The sequence below is a fragment of the Bos javanicus genome, chromosome 6, assembly GCF_032452875.1.
Source record: "Bos javanicus breed banteng chromosome 6, ARS-OSU_banteng_1.0, whole genome shotgun sequence".
Classification (NCBI taxonomy): domain Eukaryota; kingdom Metazoa; phylum Chordata; class Mammalia; order Artiodactyla; family Bovidae; genus Bos; species Bos javanicus.
The window spans coordinates 58,948,186-58,957,323 of record NC_083873.1 but is presented as its reverse complement, the minus strand read 5'-3'; the positions used below and the strand labels follow the sequence as shown (position 1 = coordinate 58,957,323).

The 9,138-nt window shown below is 44.0% G+C and overlaps 1 protein-coding gene across 2 annotated transcripts in view; it reads left to right on the top strand.

Moving 5' to 3' along the window:
* The first annotated feature begins 3,276 nt into the window (after positions 1-3,276).
* UGDH (UDP-glucose 6-dehydrogenase) overlaps positions 3,277-9,138 on the top strand; it is a 33,908-nt gene continuing 28,046 nt past the window's right edge. The window contains exon 1 of one of the 2 annotated variants that reach the window (XM_061419945.1): positions 3,277-3,578. The gene's annotated coding sequence lies outside the window, so the exon portion shown is untranslated. The remainder of the gene's footprint in view (positions 3,579-9,138) is intronic. The other variant, XM_061419946.1, reaches the window with a different exon arrangement.

Sequence of the window (9,138 nt, the reverse complement as noted above, 5' to 3'; positions counted from 1 at the left end):
AGAGGAACCTGTTTGTAAATTGAAATCCTACATGAAATTTTGATAATATGAAGCATATTGACAGATAAAAGTAGAACTGCTCTGATACGGAGGAGGAAGTCGGAGACACAGAGCTCTGTCAGCTTTAACTTCCCACTCATTTTCTTTCTCATATAGACTCTGACACACCACCAGGGAAACTCAGAGCTCCATGATACATAATCTGAAAATCATTGCCCTACCACATGGAGTTCTCAAACTTTTTGTTCTCAGGACTCCTTTACACATTTAAAACTTGAAGACCCCAAAAACCTTTTTCATGCATATTATAGCCATTTGTATTGACCCTGTAGAAATGAAAATTGATAAATCACAAAGAAATACATCAATTCCTTAAACTTAGCAATAATAAGCCCATTGGTGGTAGTTTAGTTGCTCAGTCATGTCTGACTCTGTGTGACCCCATGAACTGAAGCCTGCCAGGCTCCTCCATCCATGGGATTCTCCAGGCAAGAATACTGGAGTGGGTTGCCATTTCCTTCTCCAGGGGATCTTCCCAACCTAGGAATCAAACCCAGGTCTCCTGCATTGCAGGCAGATTCCTTACCGACTGAGCTACGAGGAAAGCTGTAAGTCCATTACATGTCAATATAATGTATTTTTATTAAAAAGTTACTTCTAAATAAAAAATTAGAAGATTGGCATTGCTTTACATTTCGTAAATCTATAATATCTGCACTGACGTGTTACAGGGACTTCCCTGGTAGCTCAGATGTAAAGAATCTGAGGGAGACCAGGATTCGATCCCTGGGTCGGGAAGATCCCTTGGAGAATGAAATGGCTGCCCACTCCAGTGTCCTTGCCTGAAGAATCCTATGGACAGAGGAACCTAGAGGGCTATATATAGTTCATGGGGTTGCAAAGAGTTGGACATGACTGAGCAACTAACACGCACTGACCTGTTATAATATCACATGTCATATAACCTCTAGAAAATTCTACCATATCCTTGTGACAGAATGAGTGAAAAAAGAAAGGGACATATTAGTATTATCATAAAAATGTTTTTTACCTTCTGGATCCCTTGAAAAGTTCTCAGAAATGATCAGCACATTTTGAGAACTGTTGTTCTATATCTAAAGGCCCGTTCTAGCTAATATAATTTGATTTCATTTCTAAGATTCTATTGAGCTTTGTGAAGATTATGATCATTGTTAAAATACAAAGAATGTGAAGTGAACAATAGGTAGAAAAATGTTGAATTCAAAATAAAGGGACTAGAATAGTGGGTTTTTTAGAAAGCTGACTGTAACAGTAAACAAATCTATGTATGTACCAACTTAAAAAAAACCTTTGGGACTGACTTGGTGGTCTAGTGGTTAAGACTCTGTGCTCCCAATGTAGAAGGTGTGGGTTCAATCCCTTGTCTGGGAACTAAGATGCCACATGCAGAGTAGTGTGTCATGGCCAAAAGACCAAAAAAAAAAAAAAAAAAGACACTTCTATTAAATGCATTGAAATTACTTGTTCATTTGTCTCTCCCACAAACCTCTGAGTTTTGGAAGAAAGAATTGGATTTTGATCTGTCTTTGATCTCTAGGATAATGTCTAACACAATAGGCACTAAATCTTTGCTGAATAAATCGATTTAAGCATATAGAATGTACAACGCCTACATGTGGTATCACTTTTTCTAGGATTCACAACAATTCAACAGCTTGTTTCAAGTGCCCGTCATGCTCATATCAGAAATCTGTCATCTATATGGTATTTTAACGTGCCTTTATAAACTTCTATCCACTTTCCTCGACGTTTCAAAATGGTCTTTAATTTCAAGTAATACTACTTGAAGTAATTATTTTTTAAAAAAATATTTATATAATTTATTTTTATTTATATAATTGATTTACAATGTTGTGTTAGTTTCAGGTGACAGCAAAGTGATTCTGTTATATATATATATATATATATATATATTCTTTTTCAGATTCTTTAACATTACAGGTTATTACAAGATAGCAAGTGGAGTTTCCTTTTTGGTTATCTTTTTCTTTTTTTGGCCCTGCCCAGCGGTATACCGGTGGTTACCCAACCAGGAATCCAGTCAGCACCCTCTGCAGTGGAAGCGCAGGGAGTCTTCACCACAGACCGCTGGGAAGTCCCTGATTATTTTACATATAGTTGTGTGTATATGTTAATCCCAAACTCTTAATATGTCCTTCCTTCCCCTTTCCCCTTTGGTAACCATAAGTTTGTTTTCTATGTCTGTGAGTCTATTTGTATTTTGTAAAGTTCATTTGTATCATTAAAAAAAAAAAAGATTCCACATATAAGACGTGATATAGTTATCTTTGACTTCACTTAGAATGATAATCTCTAGGTCGATGTGATGTAATTCTTAATTTAACCAGAGGAAAGAAAAAGTCATGACTGCTTTTTGCTTTTTCCCCCTTTAAATTTGAGGTTTAAGATGACCTTGGAGTGGGGAAACTGGAACAGAACTGCTCTCAGTAAAAGTGGGCAGCTCCATACGTTAATTTCACTCTTCCTCATACGCGGCACTTGGATCTTGCATCCGCTCTGCTACCTATAGTGCACAGACGTCTCAAATCCCGAACTTGGCAGGAGTATCTGGAAAATCTGCCTGGAGGGCATGGCTGTCTCGCTTCTCTACTCCGGGATCAGGGTGGGGATCACTAACTGGTCCAGTCATGATGGACTCAGCATCCATCTGGCGGGACTCCTTCCCAGAAGCGGCGGGTCTATGTAAAGTGACTAAACCCTGGGACTCGGGCCCGCAGGGTACGAAGGATCCACGAGCCTGGAGGACGTGGGAGTGGAGGAGGCTGCTGGCCACGTCTGATCCACACGGTCTAGGGGAGCCGGAAGACAAGGCAGGCCCTCTAGGCTGCTGGGGAGACCGGAAAGGGGGCCTGGACCTTCCGGTCCCCTTGGGCCTCAGCCCCAAAGTATGGCTGATCTGGCGCGCACGCGGCACCACCTCAGCGCTGTCAGACAGGATGGGGACACATGGAAGGAACCAGGGGCCAGATGGCAAAAGAAGACTTCAGACTACGGGGGAACTAGAATCTGACCTACTCGCTCCCCCGGTTCTGGCCGCTTGGGCCTTGGTGGACCCGCAGCGCACGCAGCTCCGCCCAGCCCGGCTCGCGGCAGGGGCGGGGCCGCTGAGCTGGACGGAGCCAATTTGCTCAGCTTCGGCAGGGGGCGGAGTCTGTTCCCTCCCAGCCACGACTAGCCACGCCCCCGTATCCCGGCCCCTGGGCCCCGCAGGAAATAGGGGCGGGCCCTGGCCTAGCTTGGCGGGAGGGGGAGCAGGGATGCAACCGAGGGCAGAGTCCGGGAGGGCTTGGCTCCCAAGGAATGAATCCTCCGCCTTCTCGGGTGGAAACCTTTAAATACGGGCTCGGGCCCGGGACTCAGGGTGTGGCGCCTGGCATCCCGAGAAGGGTGTGCGGTGTGGGAAGATCAGACGGAGCAGGGCGCGAGTGCTGAAGCTGCGGCTGCGCGGCCCAGAGCGAGGAGCTGTCCGAGCCGAGGAGATAGAAGTGGTTGCAGCACTCGGTGCCTGGAAGTGGGTAAGCGCCTTTCTCGGGCTGGCCCCGCCGCCCAGTGGGGTGCTCCCGGGTCCCGCTGGGATGTGAAAGGAGCCTGGCGGGGTGTGCGCGCTGCTTCCAGTCGCTCCCTGTGCGCGGTCCCAGGCTTTCCCAGTGTCACGACTCTCCGTCTCCTCTTCTGGGCTCTGGGGGCGGGAATCGTCTTTTGGATCTGCTGTCTTGGAAGAGGGATAGCTTAGGCTTTTAATTCAAGACTCGGCGAGTCTTCCAACCGCTTCTGTTTTCTGCTTTCTCCCACTTTGCGACTTAAGTGAGATTTCCCTGGCGCCTCTGAAAGCCGAACATCACCACAGGAAGTGGTCCTTTGCTTAGGGACCCCATTTTGGCCTCTGAATCAAAGTCTTTTGTGTTTAGAATTGCTCACATGGAGTGCTGCTGCTTTTCTCCCTTCACTGACCGCTCTTCTTAAGAAACTGACAAGAAAACAAACCAGAGAGCCTTTTCGAAGGCGAAGTCCTAAAATTCTCTGTCGTGACATCTATATAGCTGTCCTGAAATGCATTGTTGGCTGCCACACCATATAATGGCTTTATTTCATGTTAAGAAAGGCCTTTCTTGAGTGTTTCAGGAGATCGTGTTTGTGTGAGACCTTGAAAAATTATACCTTCTTGTATATAGGAAAATAATTGAGTAAGGTCAAGAATTCTGGTGTATAGAAAAGAAGGATTCACTGATAGGGAACTTTTCAGGGATATACAGAGGAGGAACTGTTCATTGACTGCCCTCAAAGACACAGCGAGTCTGTGAGTTTATTCAAATCCCCTAAGAAATGGACAACTGTAGTCTGGTCTGTTTCTTGGTGGGTAGGAGGGTGGTTCTGGAAATGAAAGAGGTTACTGTGTGTTCTGAGATGTGCTTGGTAGTGCCCAGCATCTAGTTTAAGGTAAGGGATAGACAACCCTGATTTAAAGAGTCTCATTTCTTCTCCTGTTGCTGTACTCCTTTAATAGGAAATCTGCACCCAATACTCATACTCCATCTTCTCTCTTGTTGTTTCCACAACTTTACATGAAACCTTTTAGATATAAAGTTAACAGTCTTATTAATTGATTAAATATTTCCCCCAGGTCAGGCATTTGTTAGTATTTAATTTCTGAAATGTCTAAAATGATGTGTGAAGTTGATGTGACATCCATTGCCTTAGCTTTGTTGTTGTTTAGTCACTAAACTGCATCCGACTTTTTTGCAACCCCATGGACTGTAGCCTGACAGGCTTCTCTGTCCATGGCATTTCCCAGGCAAGAATACTGGTGTGGGTTATGATTTCCTTCTCCAGGGGATCTTCCTGACCCAGGGATTGAACCTGCATCTCTTGCACTGGCAGGTGGATTCTTTACCACTTAGCCACCAGGGAAGCCCATTATACTGGGTAGTTATAGAGTATACTGAAGAGGGGTGGAGATGGAGGGATTATATTCACCTTAGATTGTAATAGGAGGTTTGCTCTTTGTTAGCCAGAGCTTGTAGGTTGAAATATTGATCTGAATTTGTAAAATTTTTAAAGAAAAATAGTTTGGAACAGCTTGGATTGCTGTGACTTTCCCAAAACACGGGGTCAAAAGTCATTTCAAACTGACTCGTTCTTAAGCAAATATTACCATTTCCCGGACAGCACAGTAGAGGATCAGAAGGTATATAAAAGTAGAAATTTAAAGTGGTACCAGAAGATATCTGTGTCAGGTAAAGTACATCACTAACACTGTATCAAGCTTCATATTAAAGCTTATTGACGATTTTGTTGAAACTTCCAAGTGGTAATTTATTGGACTTGCAAAGATGGTACATCGGGCTTCTTCAGTAATTTCCCCATTGTCATCTGCGAGCCATATGAAATAGCAACACAGGGGTACCCCAAAACACATGTAGTTCTATAATACAGGCCCACCTGCCATCAGCAGTTTACCCTAGCTGTTTATATGAAAGGCAAGCTGAATATGGCCTGGCAACCAAGGTGGATAAGAAGTAACTCTGGGGGCTTCCCTGGTGGCTCAGTGGTAAAGAGTCGCCTGCCAAGGCAGGGAGCACAGGTTCAATTCCTGGTTCAGGAAGGTCCCACATGCTGCGGAGCAACTAAGCTGGTGAGCCACAACCCCTGAGCCAGCGCTCTAGAGCTCAGGAGCTGCAGCTACTGAGCCTGTGCGTCACAAGTAATGAAGCTCGTGCGCCTAGAGCTTGTGCTGTGCAACAAGAGAAACTACTGCACTGAGAAGCCCTTGCACTGCAACAAAGAGTAGCCCCCGACCCCACCAGCCACCACAACTGGAGCAAGCCTGCAAGCAGCACTGAAGACCCAGCACAGCCATAATCTTTTTTTTTTTTTTTTTAAAGAAGTAGCTCTGAGAAGACATGCTAAAGTTCTACCTCAAGAGAAAGGATGATAGGATTTTGGACAATCTGCAAAAATACTGTGATAAGCCGTCTGAGCTAAAAATATTCAAATAACAGTTTTCATCTCAAAAAGACCCTTAATAAGAGTTACTTATCCAATTAATATTTATTGAGAGCCTATTCTAGGTGCTTGGGTGAAGAGCAGCAGAGAAATGTTAGCCTGGGACCACCTTATTAAACTCTTGACCCCAAGAGTTCATCATGTAGATATTCAACCCATGTTTATTGTAAGAATGTTAACAGAACCTGTTCTGGTTGAGATTGAGGGCATAGGCTGTCCTTACAACCTCTTGACTACGGGTTAAGTGATAACATAAAATCCTGTCGTTCAAAAGTCTTTTGAGAGTTCACTTTTTAGGTATTCCACATATCTTGGTTTTGATTAGAGAGGCCACCTATCCAGTAAGGGTGTTGCTGTGTGTGGTAGTCCTTCAGATTTGTCACAGTTCAGGACTTGACCTTCAGCCTTACAGATCTGGAAGGTTGATTTTTTTTTCTCCCACAGACCCATGGTTAATGAGGTTTTAGGTGTTAACTTATGATGCCTAAGCTCATAAGAGACTGATGGATATACTAGGATGGAACCTTGCTAATACAGTAGGGAAATTTTATTCTAGTGCCTGGAATACTGATGTCTCAAACCCAGGTCATCCCTTTCTAGTGTTATAATTCCTGGCAATCTGAACTCATAAGGCAGAGTGGAATCAGAGCCAAGAATTTGGGGGTAATTTGCCATCCAAGCATTGGGAAAGCCTTTTCTTGCCTCACTGTTCTGAACCCAGAACACTTCTGACTTCCAGATTCTGTGTCACTCTTTAGACAGCTCTGAAATAAACGTCATTCTTCTTCTTAATGTTCCTTTTCCAGGCTCCAAGCTGATCATTCCCTCTTCTTTTTCTTCAATGGAGCTTGTTAGGCTTTAGATACATTAATGCCTTTGATTGTTATGGTTACTTTCAGCAGTTTCCTTAAGTTATTAAATTATAGCCTCATGGATTTTTATGGTCATACCTTCCTGAAAAAGGCATTCAAGACCCACTTCCAATTCATTTCCACTCTAGAAGACAATTATTACCTGTTAATACTTTTTTTTTCTTTTGTAATTTTAAACTTTTGGGGGCTTCCCTGGTGACTCAGTGGTAAAGAATCCACCTGCCCATCCAAGAGACATGAGTTCAGTCCCTGATCCAGGAGGATCCCACATGCTGAGGAGCAACTAACAGTGAATTGATCCTGTGCTCTGGAGCCTGGGAGCTGCAACTGTTGAAGCCCAAGCTCCCTGAACTGGTGCTCCAGAGCAAGAGAAACCACTGCAATGAGAACCTCATCCACCGCAACTATAGAGTAGCCCCCACTCACTGCAACTAGAGAAAAGCCTGAGCAGGAACTAAGACCCAGCACAGCAAAATAAATAAATAAATAAAATTGTTTTTTAAAAAACAAAACTTTTTATTTTGTATTGGGGTGTGTGTACTTAGTTGCTCAGTCGTGTCTGACTCTTTGTGACCTCATGGACTGTAGCCCTCCAGGGTCCTCCATCCATGGGGATTCTTCTGGCAAGAATACTGAAGTGGGTTGCCATGCCTTCCTCCAGAGGATTTTCCCAACCCAAGGATCGAACCCAGGCCTCTTGCATTGCAGGCAGATTCTTTACCATCTGAGCCACCGGGGAAGCCCAAGAATACTGAAGTGGGTAGCCTATCCCTTCTCCAGGGAATCTTCCCGACCCAGCAATCGAACTGGGGTCTCCTGGATTGCAGGTGGAGTCTTTACCAGCTGAGCTACCAGGGAAGCTCCAATTAACAATGTTGTGGTAGTTTCAGCAGAATAGCAAAGGGACTCAGTTATACATAAACATGTATCCATTCTCTCCCAAACCTGGTTCCCATCCAGGCTGGCATATAACATTGCCTCTCACTACTTAACATCCACTTTTTTTTTTCCTTGTAACTAGGCAGATCGTCTCACTTCTTTGGACTCATTTCTGTATGTAAGTCCTTATCTGTTCCCTCCTGTCATCTGAAATGCCCTCCTCTCTTATATTTCCTTTCTATATCCAATTCATTCTTTAGGCCAGTCTTTTACATTTCCCTCGATGTAGGTTGCTTTCTTATTTTGATTCCTCTGGACTTTAACACTTATTTTGTCATCTAGTTGGTTATACTCCCTTGTATAATTTAACCATGTTATCTGGGTGTGACTGATTCCATTTTATCTTTTGCTGCTGCTGCTAAGTCGCTTCAGTCGTGTCCAACTCTGTGCGACCCCATAGACGGCAGCCCATCAGGCTCCCCTGTCCCTGGGATTCTCCAGGCAAAAACACTGAAGTGGGTTGCCATTTCCTTCTCCAACGCATGACAGTGAAAAGTGAAAGTGAAGTCGCTCAGTCGTGTCCGACTCTTAGCGACTCCATGGACTGCAGCTTACCAGGCTCCTCCATCCATGGGATTTTCCAGGCAAGAGTACTGGAGTGGGGTGCCATTGCCTTCTCTCTTTATCTTTTAAGTCAGTTTAAAAGTCACCTCAGAGAGACTTGCTTTACCCTAAATAAAATAGTCCATTCCCCACAGTGTTTCTTTTTCAGCTTTTCCTTTATTTCCTTTATGTGGAGTTTACCACAACTGCCATTGTTTTGTTTGCGTGCTCTCCTACTAAAATATAACCACCTAAAGGTAGGAACTCTTGTCTGTCCTGGTCACTGTTGTATCTATAGTACATAGAACAATAGTGTCTGATACATAGTGGGGTCTTTAATAAATGCTTTTCAGTTGAATTATTCCCTAAATAAATTGTTAAGTAGTTGAGGGTCAGGACCTATATTATTCTATGGCCAAATTCTCTGCTGTGCCCACACAGTAGACCCATAAGTTGGGAATGTTAATTTTTCATCAAGGAGAAGAAGGGGATAAGCCTGAAGAAAGTTGAGGCATTTTTTCTGCAACCAGATGCCAAGATTCTTCTTCTGTAGAGGGGATAGCAGCAGTGAATGCTGGAGATACATCTTTGGTAAGTCTGCTCCAGGCCCAACTCTCCCTCCCACAGGTGGGAACTTTCAGAACATTCCCCTCAGCTTTAGCCACTTAGCAATTCCAACGCAGTCATATCTCCCTGTACATTTTCCTTGTCTGTAGGG